Raw genomic sequence first — 15,861 nt, 5'->3', positions numbered from 1 at the left:
TGTGTGTCTGTGTCTGTGTGCGTGTGTGTGCATGGGTAAGTGAGAGGCAGGAGGCCCAGAATGGCTTACTCTTTGACCTTTACGGCTCTCAGAACCCCTCCCCCTCCCTGACAACTGAGGCTCCATGCCACACCAGAATCTAAATTAAACTAGATTAAACTAGTTAAATTAGTTAAACCAGAAAAGTCCTCTTTTGTCCTTTCCAGTGTCACGGTTGGGCCTTTGGAAGCAGCAGGGGAGTGAGGTTCAATGAGTCAATTACTGCTTTTTTTGATTCTGGTAATTCTGTTGTCAATCAGCAGAGTTATTTGTAGGTTGAACACTGTCCAATTAGGTTACCGATGCATGAGTTACTGACGATCAATAATAGCTTCTCCCGTGTGCTGGCTGTGCGTTGGACACCGTGAAGGCCCTTTGAACATTTTACTTCTTATAATCCTTATAATAACCAGATAATAGCCAGAAAGAATAGATATTTGTCTCCCCATTTTACAGAGGTAGAAACGGAGGCTCGGGACCATATTCAAGCTCGCAAAGCAGGTACGCGATGGAGACCGGATTTGAATTCAGGAAGGATCCCTTGTTCAGCCTTTCTGGAGCCTGGTGGTGAGGGGAGGAAGAAGACAAGGGGGGCCTGCAGTTGGAGACGAGTATGAAGGGATTTGAGTGTCATTCTAGGGGGCTCGACCTTCCTTCTTTCTAGTTTCCGGGCTCTGCCTGTGGACTGGCCTGCACCGGGCATCCCCTGAAGTACAGACAAGCCCGTGGAGTGGCAGAGCTCTCCCACTGCTCAGACTCGGATTTGGGGCACAGAGGTCCCCGACCCAGGCCCCACGTAAAAAGGTGGGGCTGGGAACTGACCCTCTGCCAAGTACACAGCCCCCAGCTTTCATCAGCCTGTCAGAGCCCATGTAGGCATGCCAAGATTTCGCTGAAAGCCAGCTGCTCTGCGTGTATTAAAAGCTGAAGTCCTGGGGGCGGGAGGTGAGGGGGTGGAAGAGACGGAGGTCTTCTGTGTTTTCTTTATGGAGCCGTTTGCCACTGCTCTGTGTGAACTGTGCCACAGAAAATCAGCTGCCAAGGGCTTCAACTGGCAGCTTTCACTGGACAATGGGCTGATGCGTCGGCTGAGCGCACCCCATCGTCGTGAACCAAATCGCACAGCTTCACAAGCGAGGAAGGGGCTAGCGGTCCTTGCAATACTCACGGTCCACCAGCTCCCTGGAGATGAACAGGTGAGGGAAGCACGCAGCACCTACCTCTTCCCAATCAGCAGCAATGCGACTGTCTCCAAAAGGGCCGCTGCCCACTGGGCCTCAGCTGGCCAGATCCAGGCTCCCAATTCAGGGATGTAGGGCTTCCTTCCTGGGAGCCGACATTTCTCTCTGTCTACTCTAGGGCCCAGTTACTGCCCATTCTGTGTTGGCAGATGTATCAATGTCCAAGGGCTGCTGTAACAAACACAAAGCAAATGGCATAAACAACAGAAATGTATTGTCTCACAGATCTGGAGGCTGGAAGCCTGAAATCGAGGGCTTGACACGTTGGTTCCTCCTGATGGCTGTGTGGGAGAATCTGTCTTTCTCCCGGTTTCTGGTGGCCTCAGGCGTTCCTTGGTTTATAGATGGCATTCTCCTTGTATCTTCACATCACCTTCCCTCTGTACCTGTCTCATTCTGTGTCCAAATTTCCCCTTTTATTAAGGATACGGTCATGTTGGATTAGGGACCACCCTAATGACCTCATTTTAACTTGATCATGGGCAGAGACTCTCTTTCCAAATAAGGTCACACTCACAGGTACCGGGGGTTAGGGACTTTAACATCTTGGTGGAGGTAGGGGACACAATCAACCCGTAACAGCCGAGATGCTGCCTTTGCGTCTGAATCTGCGCTGGAGCTATGGATACGTTGGCTGCCACAGCTGATGGAGATACACTCAGGGTGTAGGACAGCTTCATTTCAGATGGAGAATAGAATCTTCCTCACTCCGAGATCTTGAGCTCCGGACCAGCCCACAAAGGAAGCGTCTCTGTTTGCAGGGGGAGGGGGGAACAGCGCCTGAGCCTCTACCAGCTTTCATTCCATTTGCATTATCCTTTTCAGAGGTAGCTGAACACTAATTGAGCTCTTACTCTTGGCCTAGAACTGGTTTAAGGGCTTTATAATATTAGCTGATTGAACCCTCAGAATGTCCATAGGGGGTGGATACTAGCATGAGACCTGTTCTACAGACGGCAAGTAACTTTCCTGGGCTCACTGAAGTGACAGAATTGGGATGAAAACTCAGGCACTCTGACTCCAGGGCCCAAGCCCTTAATTCTAAATTCTTGATAAGGCAGATTTTAACACCCCGCCCCCCAAACCCACCCAGAGCTTCTGATTTAGAAAATCTGAGATAGAGGCCAGGAATCTGAATTTTAAGAGCACCTGTAGTGATTCTGATGTGGAGTCCACGGTCTACACGTGGATAAACAGTGTCCTCCTGTTTCCATGGAAATGACTTTGTCAGATAAGGTGCAGGCCTCCGGGTATCCAGAGCAAGCACCCTGGTTTTCCTCCCACTTCTCTGACTGCTGTCTCTCTCCTCTCAGGCACGTAGTGATGGGTCTCCATACACACCCACTCCACTCTCTTCTCCACACAGCAGCCAAAAGAATCTATTTGCAATACAAACCTGAGGCCACATATCTGTCTGTCACCCCGTAGCTCCTAGAATAAAACCTGCGTCCATAACACTGCCACAGGCCTTCCGGGAGCCATTCGTGCTCATGGCTGGGTTTAAGTCCCAGCTGTGCAAATGGAGCAAGTATTTTAAGCCCCCTGAGCCTCGTCTATAAAGCAGAAATAGTAACATCACTTCCACAAGGGTGGCAGCCAAGATGGAACGTGGCAATGGACAGAACATGTCCAGTTCCACTCGTGGCCCCTAGGGGGCGCGCAGTCAGAGGCGGCTTTCATGGTAAGCGCACCCTCGGAATTTCCAGCACTGTGTGACCCCGACCTCATCGGAGAGCTCTTATTTGCTGGGCCCTAGAAAGATGTGTAATAATTGTGCAGAGACTAGGGCCCTTTACTGCACAGGTCTGGCACTAGTTCTTCGGGGGCTTTTCCAGCCCGAGACCCAGGAGAGCACGCACCTTGTAGAAAAGCCGGGGGAAGTGTAGACCATCCTTCCTCCAGGCCTGAAGGTTCTCGGTGTACAGATGCCAGGCCCTCCCCTTCCCCAGCCTGGCCAGCTGCTCTCTTAATCTTCCGGGCACAGCGCTTGTCTTGCCTGCTGTTTCCGAGCAGACAGTGGGACGTTGTGGGCTCTTGTTAACTAATGAGGTGGGAGCAGAGATGAGGGTTCTGGCCGCCTGACACAGACCCGCATATGCTGCTCCATTAGGAGGGAATGGGGATGTGTCCTGCTATGCGGTGTTTCCTCTCGGCAAAGCTGCCCTGTCAGCGGCCATGACCAGCCGTACCATACCAACTGCTTCTTGGACAGTGGTTTGTGGGTTTGAGGAGGGCGGTCGAGGTTTGAATGTGGCCCTCGGAACGTTGATACCTTGCCTGAACCATAAGGGGATGGATTGAAGCACCTCAAGAATGCTTTTTCCGTTTGGATTATTTGTGCTTTTTTAAAATCCCAAGAAGAGGCCTGGCCCCATGACCAATGCTCTGTGCTGACCCGCTATGCTTCTGTCTCTGCTTCCTTCTCTCTCTCCCCCACCACCCCATTCTCCGAGGAAAATGTATTAAGAAGACCAGAAGAGACCCTTTGGAATTACAGCCAGCTCCGAGGTCACAAACTAGACCTACTAAATGACATCCCTGGGACCAGGGCCCACAAATCTTTGCATTCAGTTTGGCATTGTGCTTCCTCAGAGCCATGGGGACCTTGAAATGGAGCTTGGAAGTTTTCATCCTTGGCTGAACTGCATGTGCTCTGTGGTTCCCACACGTAGAATAGAACCCCTAGACCACTCAGGTATTCAAACTACGCAAGACAAGTGCTTGGAGCATATGTTACTGAATGGTCGTTATTCCAGCAGCTGCACTGCGGTTGATCTATACCCATCTGGCCATGGTTTCCTTGTCTCTGAAAGTCAGACCTGGTCCAAGCAACAGCACTGCATTATGTGGGAGAAAGAGCCCAGGTTTTGGGGTTGGACTTGGTTCAGACACTGGCTCCACGACTGACTAATTGTCTGGCCTTGAGCAAGGTACAAGTGTCCCCCGGTTTCCTTTCCTGAAAATGAGTACAAACAGGTTGACCTTGCAGGATTTCTGTGAGAATTCAAAGAGATGATGGTTGTGAAGTGAGTGGTATGTGAAACATCAGGGTTCTTCCCCCACTCCCCTGGCTATAGCTCGGATGTGTCCCTTTATGATCTTGTTGAAACTAGTACTTGCCTAGCAGATGGCTTCCTAAAGCACGCATTGCATATCGGTCCAGGCTACCTTGTAAAGTAGACCTGACTTTCAGGCGTTCTAATATACTTCTTACGCGAATTTCACCTTCCCCTGCGTATGGAACATTGTAATAATCTATGCTGACTAGATTTGCAAATGATTGCCAGAGAATGAATAAAAAGGGTTAAAAATTTATAGAATAGTCTTATTTTTTGTAAAAAAAATTAAATGAAAATAATAAAAATATGTATACATACAGAATGATTGTATATGCAAAGAGAAGGCTTTAAAGCATAGTGTTAACAGTAGTTTGCCTGGAGGGTGCAATTATAGAGCATCCTCATTTCCTTTTTGTTTTTTCATAAACTTAATTTTTTAGAGTAGCTTTAGATTTACAGAGAATTTTCAGATGATGGTACAGAGAATTCCCATAAACCCCGCTCTCAGTTTGCCTTATTATTAACATCGCACATTACTATGGTACATTTGTTACAATTAATGAACCGGTGTTGATAGATTCTCATTAACTAAAGTCCACACTTGTTCAGATTTTCTTACTTTCTACCTAATGTCCTTATTTTGTTCTAGGATCCCATCCAGCACGCCACATTACATTCAGTCATCCTGTCTCCTCAGGCTACACTTGGCTGAAACGGCTTCTCAGACTGTCCTCGGTTTTGATGACCTTGACAGTTTTGAGGTAGACTGATCAGATATCTTAAAGAATGCCCCTTGATTGGGATTTGTATCATGTTTTCCTCGTGATTAGACTGGGGCTCTGAGTTTTGGAGAGGAAGATCACAGAGGTCCAGGGCCATTTTCATCACATCATATCAAAGATACATACTGTCAACCTGACTTGCCACTGTTAAATTTGACCTCAGTCACCTGGCTGAGGCCATGTTTATCAGGTTTCTCCACCGTAAATGTAGTTGTATCCCACCCCCCTTTTCCATACTATACTCTTTTGTTTATTGTTCCATATTCTCTGAAGTTTTTTTTTTCTTTCAATGAACATAATTACTTTGATAATCAGGGAGAATAGAGGTATTTTCATTTTGGAAAAAAAAAAATGACAGGGTCTCATCAGACCTTCATCCTTTCTTTCTGTGTTGTTGTGGCTTGATTTTCACACTATTGCACACGGCTCCTCCAGAAGTCCCTGCAGGGAGTGGTCTGGCGGCAGCCTCAGTTCCTGCTGAGTGTGACCCTGACCTTGGCCCCTGCTGCTGGCCTTGTGGAGCGTGTATCTTGCAGAGTCACTTCCAATGGAGCCGCCTGAGCGGCTCCATAAATCAGCCGGGAGCCTTGCCCTCACTGTAAAAGTGAAAGGGACTTTCAGCTGCACTTTCTCCTTGCTGCCCGAGGTAAACAGGATGTAAATCTTGCTGAAGGAGAAGTTCATATCCATCCACCTGAAAACACCCCAGCAGCTTGGAAGACAATCTGCTCCACACCTCCGTGCACTCAAAACACCCAGCCCCGCCGCCCCAGGCCGGGCACATTGTGTCCAATTCTCAGTGGGATGAATGAGTGAATTAGAGCAGTTTCCTCCCTTCTCTCAGCCCTGGCTTTTTGTCAAAGAAGCGAGAGTGACGCATTGAAAATGGACAGCTTTTCATATGGTACCAGTTTCCCGGTCACCTGTAGCAGCCACACTGTCCTAAAATTCACTATCCTTGGGTTTTGTTTGTTTGTTTTGCCAAAGGAACAGTTTTCCAGAGTGAGTCCGAGAGCAGGTGTCTAATTGCTCTGCTTTAAAGGGAGCCTGGTGCAGAAGGAAAGGTTCAGAAACGACATTGTGGGGTCTGGGTGCACCGGATGCATGGCCTGTGGACTGCACTTTGTTTATTTAACACCTAAAAGAGGAGAAAAGAGTCTTCAATCATACCTTGTTGTGGCCTGTCTTCCTGGCCCAGGTAGCATTCCCCTGTGAATATGGAACATTCTCAGCAAATTTCGCAGCTCTGGGTGCTTGCTGTCTTCTCATGCGGAGGTTCTCAACCTTGCCACTACTGACATTGTGGACAGAATAATTCTTTGTTGTGGAGGACTGTCTTGTGCATTTAGGATGTAGCAGCATTCCTGCTTCCTACCTACAAGAGGACGGTAACACCACTCCCCCCAAGTTGTGACAATCAAAAATGTCTTCAGACATTGCCAGATATCCCCTGAGGGGAAATCACCCTCCGTTGAGAACCTCTATTGTAAAGGGATAGGTATCTGCCTAGGCCCGGTACAGAGGAACACATTCACAACCCTTAGGTATGCTTGTGTTTCTGCTTTAGGGCTGGGAGATACAGGCAGTTCCTGCCTGTGTAGGGCAAATGACTTGCCAACCATTAACTGCAGAGGTTTAAAACCAGGGAGGCAGTCCCCATCAAGATTCCTGTTCTAGTTATCTATTGCCGTGTAACAAAGCACCCCAAACTTAGTGCCATAAAGCAGCAACCGTTTCTGGTTGCTGTGGACTTTAGGAGGGAACTTTCTGTCCCTGTTCTCAATGTCCCTGCCTCAGTGGGAAGATTTGAAGGCTTGGAGAGACTTGACACCTGGGACCTAGAATCATCCAAAGCTGTCTTCACTCATATGCCTGGCAGCTGATGCTGGCTGTCCTCTGGAACTAAGCTGGGACTGTGGACAGATCATCTACCTGTGGCCTCTCAGTGTGGTCTGGGCTTCCTCGCAACATGGCGGCCTCAGGGCACTCAGATGCTTACATGATGTCTTGGGGTTCCAAAGGTGACTCTCAAAAGACAACCAGGTGGAAACTATCTTGCCTTTTATGACCAGGCTTTGGAACTCACATGGCATAGCTTCCACTGTGGTCAGAACCACTCCCAGATGGGAGGAGTGTCAGTCACATTGTATGAAGAGCACATGGGTGGGGTATGTTATTGTAGCCTCTGTCCCAGTTCCCTCCCCGACTTTATCTTTCTGTAATAGTGTTTCTCTCACCCCATCCCATGGGCCCTGACGCCTGACTCTCTTCTCTCAGGCTCTCTGCTCTCCTTTGTTTCACCACAGAGGCTCCCCCATAATCACAGAGGTTGCGTTGAAATTACCCTCTAGGTCAGCTAGAAAGGATGATACTCGTGTTTTGTTTGGTTTATTCCCTCTCCATATCTCCAGTGGCTCTGAGAACCTTTTGATTCTCAATTCTAGAGGTCCTAAGAATAGCTAACTCCATTTCACCTTGAAAAAGCTCATTTTAAGGCAAAACCACAGCATTGGTTACTGTGAGGTTAGCTCAAGAAAGAATTTTGGGACTGATGAATTAAGATTTCACACAAATCTTTGCATATAAGAGACTGTCTTAAAGAGTGAACTTGTGTCTTCCACAGTCTACCAATGCGCAGTGCACACATTAGGTTCTTAACAAGTGTTTACTGAATAAATGTTTCTGACCTCAGTCACCAAGCATTTTATTATACTCAGTATTGTCTGTATTAGAGGCTTGTGAGATTTTCCTTAAACCTGGAAGATCTAGACAAAATAGAAATAGAATCTGAAGCTTTACTCCCCTTTAATCCTCATGTAAATCCTGGTTACATTGAGTAAGTTCATATGATTATTCTGTTAACTTGAGTTTCTAGGCTGTGGCCATAGCTAAATTTTTGCCTGGGGTAGTTTTGAGCCAGTGCTGCAAGTAGTCTGGTATTGCTGATGTATGCATAGGCCGTTGTTTTTTCCTGGCTGAGGACTCACTGGTTTGATCATCCAACTGTCTTTACTAATTGCTGTGTGCTCAGGCTTACGCTAAGTGTCAGGCATGGGTGACCATCCAAAAGAAGGCAGACCCTGCCCTCAAGTCTCAGGGCTGCTTCTTGCTTCCTTTGTTTGTCTGCTGTGTTTATTTTCAGTTGGTTATGATTAGCATATTCTTCCTTCTCCAGCCTTCTCTCTTCCCATTCTTTGCCTTGCCTGGTGTATCAGTCCACTATATTTTTGGTAATGCTGCCTAACAAGCCACCCCACTTCTTGTTGGCATACAGAAATAAGCATTTATTCACTACTTACTTGTCTGTCATCATCTGGAGCCTGGCTGATTTAAGCTGAGTTCAGTTAAGATAGGGTTTAAGTTTGCTCTACACGTATCTCATGGCTGGGCCTGAAGTGTTCTGAGACATGTTCTCATGGCAAAAGGCAAGGGCACAGAGAGCAAATCTGATTGTGCAAGCATATTTTAAGCCTCTGCTCACATTGTGTCTACTAATATAGCAATGGCCAAAATGAGTCATGTTCTCAGCCCAAAGTCAAGTTGCATGCCAATAGACTCCTCCTAGAGGGCAGGGGACAGTGCTTGAATATTTACTGAGTGGTGATCTAATCTATCACGCCCAGTACTTCTTCTACAAGTGTCATACTCTTTCTGGCCTCTGGACCTTCATATGCCATCCCCTGGACCTGAAATTCTCTTCCTTTGCAGGTCAAAATATTCCACTCCCTGACTCATCTTTTAAGAGTCCAGGCAGGCGCTGCTTCCTCTGGGACACCTTTCCTGATAACACACTTAGGTTCCTGGACCATTCTCCGGGTTCCCATAACATTCTGCATATCCTGCACCAAGTGTATGTATCTGTTGGTCTCTATCACCCCCACCATTTCATCCATGAGTGTTGAACCACATCTGAGTCACCATTCTTTTCCCGGAATACAGCACAAGCTCGAAGGTTTTGAAAAGCAAATGCATGCTGTGTTTGTGGCGAGGGGGTTGAGATCTCTCTACACTGACAGCTCTGGGGAAGCACAGATAGAACTGGGATTTCAACATTTCCAAGTGGGAGGGCCATTTGGAATGAACCATCCGAGCTGTCTGGGCACATCTGACTGTGTCCCACAAATGCCATCTGCTTTGGAGGCATGTGGAGACTGGGGAATCAGTGTAGATCGTGTGGCTTAGGTTCTGTACTGGAGGGCATCAGACCCTCACTTGCCCATTTTGAATTTTGTTCCTCCTATCCTGGTTTAGATAGGGAGTAGTTCTGATTAGCTGCCAGTTTGTTCCCCCAAGTAGTAGGCTTGGAGGATTCGAGGCCAGGAGGCATTGGGTAGATATGGGCTGTTTTATGCAGGATCTGTTATCAGTTTGTCATTGGTGTTCCTGTGTTGATTTTTTTGGTAAAGGGGGTGGGGCTGGGAACGTGGAGCAGAAGGCCGTGCATGTGGTTAAAGGCAGTAACATGTGTGGCTGCCACTCATCTCTGGAAAATTCTAGAAGCGATAAGGAGGGCGGAGGGGACAGACTTACAGGCTGCTTTCAACCCACTTCAGCTTCTTCCAAAGCCTTTCACTGTGAATGACCAATTTGAAGGTAACTCAATTATCTGTGTTTGCCTGTTCGGTGTGGTACTCTTAGATATAATAGCCCATCATCTCGGCTTTCTGAAACCACGCATATCTTCTCAGGCTGGGTCTTCATCCAAAGAAGTGAGTGGAGACATTCAAAAGGCACTTCCAAATCAATACACAGAATATGAGAGATGGCAGGGAATGGCAGAGCCCCAAACCCTCTTACCCCTTCTTGTGTCATTTCTAATTCCCCTAAGCATGCAAGCATTCAGATGAGTCTCACCAACTCAGTGGTTGTTTTCTCCATGCCAGCTGAACTGGCCTTAGAATTCATCAGGCAAGATACCACATTGTTTATGCAAATTTAGAATTTCATGGTAGCCAAGTCCATGCAGCCACCCTGCATATAATAGCCCAAACAAGTTCTTTTGGGTATCCTCATTTAGAGACGGGCTACAGGGAGCTATTATAAGAACTTATGGGACAGGTACAGGGTGTGCTGGCACCTCTGTCTTGTCTTCAGTGACCCGCTCTTCTTGTTGCTCTCATTTGATCACTCTGTGTATCCACAGCCCTGGGCTGTGCTTTGCCTGCCCACCTTCCCAGTTCTGCCCATTCAGATCTTCTGGGCAGCATCCCCTGCTAGCACAAGGGCATTGCACAGTGTAGGAGTTATTCGACAAGCTTGTAGGACTGAATTATGAGAATTAAGTACGTTTAGTAGCAAGAGTCAAATATGCAGAAACTCTGAAGTGAGCCATTTTCAATCCCTACTTATCTAAAATTGGGGCTGAAAACTTTCTTTGAGTCTCTCTGTACAGTCAGCCTCTCACTTTCCCTAATGACTCTTAGTCAATGACTTTATCCTTCAGCATCTCATGGTACTCACCTGCAAAAATGAGATAATGACAACCTTGAATGTGGCTGTGAGGATTATGAGTAATGGGTAGAGAGTGAAATGTGCATGGCCCTCACTAGATGATCCAGAATTTGAAATAATGGTTAAAATTGGGACCCTCCATCTACCAGTCCACTTAACCTGCTTAAGCTAGTATCATAGACTTCCCTGTACTAGTCCCTAGGTCACCATATTTTTATTTTCTTCTAACACATAGATAGTAAACACTGAAAGAATATCTTATCTAATCTCACTTTTTTATAACTTTTCTCTCCTGAGAGAGATTTCACAGCTCTACTCAAATTTTGTTTTATTTTCTTTCAAGGGGCCCAGATTCTGTTTTCTCCTGAAAAAACTCTGTTCACACATTTTGAACAGAGTCATTTTCTTTATGCTTTTCTCACAAAATACCACCGAGTAAAATGTGTTATTTGGAGTCTCCTAATAGATCAAAAAACAAAATAAACACACAAATATTTTTCTATTGAACTTTTCCTTGTTGAACAGGAGAGATTAAATCATTCCAATGACGTGGAATCTGAGGGAGTTGGAGATCCCAAGGAAGTTTTGCTTAATCTTGAGTCTGCTGTGGTTTTCTTCAATGGATATTTATAAGATAGTACTGCAGACTGGTGAGCTCCAGTCATTTTCCTGGAGTGCTAAACCAGAGAGTGAACAAAGGTGGAATGGACCTGGAACGGACTTATTATCTCATCGTGGTTCCTCTGTTTTTTGGTGAAGCAAACATCTGATTAATCACTAAAACAGACTACAACACTTCATTCTTGCTGCGCATGGCTGGAGCTCTGTGTAGATAAGACCTCCATGAATCATTTCTCCTCTCAAAGCAACAGAGAGTTAGCAGTCATAGCAAATATACTTTTATGATCTCCAGGTAGTACTTCCTTCAGCCTGCCTCTCAGGAATTATTATTAAAGGAGTCAGCTGTGTGTGCTTGTTTTCACATGAGTTTTCATCAAATGCTCATAGACCTACTACATATCTACTAGGATGATCTACCCTGAATTGCTTCTTCAGGGAAAAAAGCATAGAGATGGAACCTTTGAAGAATTTATATGTGTAACCTCTTCATTGCTTTTGACCGAGAAAAATAATTAGATTTTGACCCAAGAGCCAAGTCCAATCAACTAATCCTGGCAGCTTGGAGAGCTGAGTTGAGAAGGATCTGATGCTTAATAATGACTCAGTACAGAGGATGCTGTGATGAATTCGCATTGACTGTCACTTGCGTAGAAAGGGAGAGTCATGGTACAAGTGTTGGGTATTGGGTCTGTCTCCTAGACTTGCAAAGTTAACCAATAAAGATTGGCCCTTGGAAAAGTTCCTCTTGAAATGGTAGAGTTACCAAAAGGAGACGCAGCTATAGTTCTTTGGCTTCAAACTCTCACATAGAAACTAAATCATTCAGTCTAATCCCACAGGCTTGCATAGGCTGAACTGAATTCTGTGGTTTCATTTCTGGAGCACTGGTGCCTAAAACCAAGTTTTTTAACTTTTAAAACATCTCCTTCAAGTTAGAAGGGCTTTTTCTTTCTCTGATCACCTTTAGATTCATTCCCCCACTTAGGGTCAATCAGCAAAGCCTGTCTACAATTGCCTTGCATTCTTCCTCCTGTGTCCCTGTGTCCCTATCAGCCAGGGCACTTTTCCTGCCAACCAGGCATCAGCACCAGTCTGCTCTCAAGGAAGGATGTGCTATTAGTCATTTACATCTCAGCACGAATCTCACTATTTTTCTTTCTCTCAGAGAATTAGAGTTTGAAATTTCTCTGAGGAATGAAAGACCCCTGTTACAGGAAGGTAGGCCACAGTAGCAGATAGGGGTATAATTTCATACAGGAAGTCCTTTATATTATGCTCCAAGTCACACCACATATAGAATGGCCTAATCTGCCTAATACATGAGGCCAGCCCTGCTGCCGTTTGACCTGTACTAGAGGGAACTCCTTCTCTAAAGATTCCACTGTGTCAGGCTTCCCTGGTGGCGCAGTGGTTGAGAGTCTGCCCGCCAATGCAGGGGACACGGGTTCGAGACATGGTCTGGGAAGATCCCACATGCCGCGGAGCAACTAAGCCCGTGCAACACAACTACTGAGCCTGCGCCCTAGAGCCCGCGAGCCACAACTACTGAAGCCCATGCGCCTAGAGCCCATGCTCCGCAACGAGAGAAGCCACCACAATGAGAAGCCTGTGCACCACAACAAAGATTTGCCCCTGCTCGCCGCAACTAGAGAAAGCCTGCGTGCAGCAACAGAGACCCAACACAGCCAAAAATTAATTAATTAATTAATTAAAAAAAAAAGATTCCACTGTGTCAGTCACACACACATGCATGTGCATACAGGTAAATTCTCTGGAGAGCAGAATTCCAGCCAGTCCCTCCGCCTGCTCTCCCAGAGCGCTCCCCTGTGTCCCCTCTTCCTCCTCCCTATTATGGTACAAATAGGGTCCCAGTGGCTTTGCCGAGACCAGCCATCAGTCTTTACTGTGGCTGACTGCTTTTTCCTCACTCTATGTATGCTCACCATCAATGTATGCTCTACTTTACCATTGGGTCTGAATCCAATTACTTTTTAGAATGCACTGAAGGAATGTAACATGGGGGGAAAAAGCCCATGTTCCCTTTTGTAAAATGAAAATCCTTTCGCCATAGGAATCATACATTTAGTCCTTCAAGAAATGTCTGTTGGTTGCTTTTTATATAATCCTGTAGATTCGCCAAGAAAACAGTAGATGGCATTCCGGTGGGAGTCCCATCTATGGCTGCAGTAGGGAGTGCGGTGTGAGGGCTGAGGAATGGCCAGACCCGAAATCTCGGAAACTGAAATGTCTTTGAAGTGGTTGCTCAAATATTTGAAAGCCCAGGTGTTTGAAACTGATTGCAAGACAACAGGACCCAAAGTTGAAGCAACAAGTATCCATGTACCCTTTGCTAGCTCTCCTTCCATGCACATGTTTCCCTCTCTAACAAGACTCTACAGATACACAGGTTAAGGGAGCAGTGAGCAGGCTGGCTTGCAAACAGGGGACAAGCATTCTGCATCCCAGTATCTCTCTCCAAAGGCTTCTCTGACTCTCCCCCCTCTCGCCTCGTTGACATCTCCCATAAGACTGAGAGGGTCATTTCTATGACAGTTTTTGAAACTTTGCCAGAAGTCCTCGAAGGAGAACCAAGAGTCAGGCAGCGGCTGGGGGCTAATGAGCCTCTTCCTACACACGGGCACCCTGCCATCCCCAGGGGAAATGAGCTGTCTGCAACAACAAATGATATCCTCTCTCTTGGCTTGGTGGCAGCTTAGGAAGAAAGAGAATAACTCTGGTAAGCTGAAAGGACCACATCCCAGAAAAGCAGATCTTTCTTTAACGATGCCAAGAACACTACCTGCTAGAAATTCACACTAATCTCAGAAGGTAATAACAGCTAGAGGAGTTTCACTCACATAAAATGAACTTGCAAAAAATGCAGGTATTATGCGCAAGCTAAAAGGCCAGCTACAGATTTCCACCTTCAACAGGAAGCTTTGCCACGGCTGTTGGGTCCCTGAAAGGCCCGTGGTGAGGGACCAGATCTAATGCAGAAAATAGGATGCAGGGCAGGGATGGAGTGTGACTTGTGAGAGCTCCTCTACATGTTCTAGGTTTCCCAAAGTAAACCAATGAAGGGCACATTAAGTAATGAGCATATGAGTGACATAATGCCATCTCAAAGTCCTAACAGTGGGTGCTCTGTGTGATTCTGTTCCATTCACCCATTTACTCCTCGCTTGCTAGAAACTTCTTGGGTTCCCTCCTCCCAGATGTCTTCACAAGATGCTTTCAAGTTCATGTTAGCCTTTTGCAGATGGCATGCACAGAATCAGGCACTGATTTTGGTTTCTTCCTTCATCCAAGGAATCAGTGATTTTTCTGCCTTGGACTCCAGGTTACTGAAGCTTGGGGTTCTCGGTAGTTCTAGAGAGTGAGAGGTTAGCTGTTGAGATGACGAAAGTCACTGAGTAAAGTTATCAAAAGGCTGACTAGGTGTTTCACAAACCCTGGACCCCTCAACACCAATCCCACCCACCCTCTCCTGCCAACAGTTTCTTCTCTCAGACCCCACAGAAAGCTTAGTCCTTATTGGCCCAGCATCCCTTGTATCACTCCCAACCTAAGAGAATTAGTGCTGGGGGAAAGGTACTCAGGATACTTCAGGGGCAGGGAGAGGGGCCAGTAACCAGGATGGGATGAGGGAAGATTGCCCAAAGAGGGGGACAACTCAGGTAAGTATTGACGTATGATTAGAAGAGGATAGAAGAGCTTGTCAAAAGACATTTCTCAATATGGGGAGAGAGAGAGAGGGAGAGAGAGGGAATGTATCAGAGTTTCATTTAACTTGTCAATGAGGAAACCAGCAAGATGACAAAATCAGTACAAAAGAGAATATGAGAACTGGGATTTTATATAGTCTGTGAAATAAAAAGGAGTGCTGAGAAGAGATAGATAAATTAGATGCAAAGCTGGATAATTCCTGCAGGGCAATGAAACTATAACTTATAACTTCTGAGATTCTTTTCTACCTGCATCTCTTCCTTACCAGAAAACGTATGTTTTCTGTATGTTAACCTCTAACCTTTACAGAATATGAAATATCTGGGACCTAATCAATAGTAAGCGTAAGAAAAACACAGCCAAGTCCCCCTAGAGCAAGGGTCAGCAAACTATACTTATAAAGACCCAGATAGTAAATATTTTAGACTTCGTAAGTATTGTAACTACTCAGTTCTGCTATCACAGCACAAAAACTGCCCTAGACAATAGTTAAATAAATGGGTGTGGCTAGGTTTCAATAAAACTTTACTTATAAAAACAAGTGGTTAGCTAGATCTGGCCCACAAGCTGTAGAATCTGCTCCATGATGACATTAAAGGATCACCTAATCATTAATTAACTTATTTCCAAGTTTTGGTATTTTTTTCTTTTCTTTTTTCTTTTTAGAATTTATTTGTTATTTTATTTTTTGGCGTTTTGGGTCTTTGTTGCTGTGCGTGGGCTTTCTCTGGTTGTGGCGAGCAGGGGCTACTCTTCATTGCGGCACACGGGCTTCTCATTGCGATGGCTTCTCTTGTGGCAGAGCACGGGCTCTAGGTGCGCCGGCTTCAGTAGTTGTGGCACACGGGCTCAGTAGTCATGGCTCTCAGGCTCTAGAGCGAGAGCTTAGTTGCTCCGCGGCATGTGGGGTCTTCCCGGACCAGGTCTCGAACCCGTGTTCCC

At 46.1% G+C, this 15,861-nt stretch overlaps 1 protein-coding gene across 1 annotated transcript in view; it reads left to right on the top strand.

The window, feature by feature from the left end:
• Nucleotides 1-15,861, top strand: part of CLSTN2 (calsyntenin 2) — a 636,354-nt gene that overhangs the window by 407,800 nt on the left and 212,693 nt on the right. The gene's annotated exons all lie outside the window — the stretch shown is intronic.

This window comes from Monodon monoceros, unplaced genomic scaffold (assembly GCF_005190385.1).
Source record: "Monodon monoceros isolate NGI ecotype Baffin Bay Population unplaced genomic scaffold, NGI_Narwhal_1 Super_Scaffold_11, whole genome shotgun sequence".
Taxonomy (NCBI): Eukaryota; Metazoa; Chordata; class Mammalia; order Artiodactyla; family Monodontidae; genus Monodon; species Monodon monoceros.
This window is presented reverse-complemented; position numbering and strand designations above follow the sequence as displayed.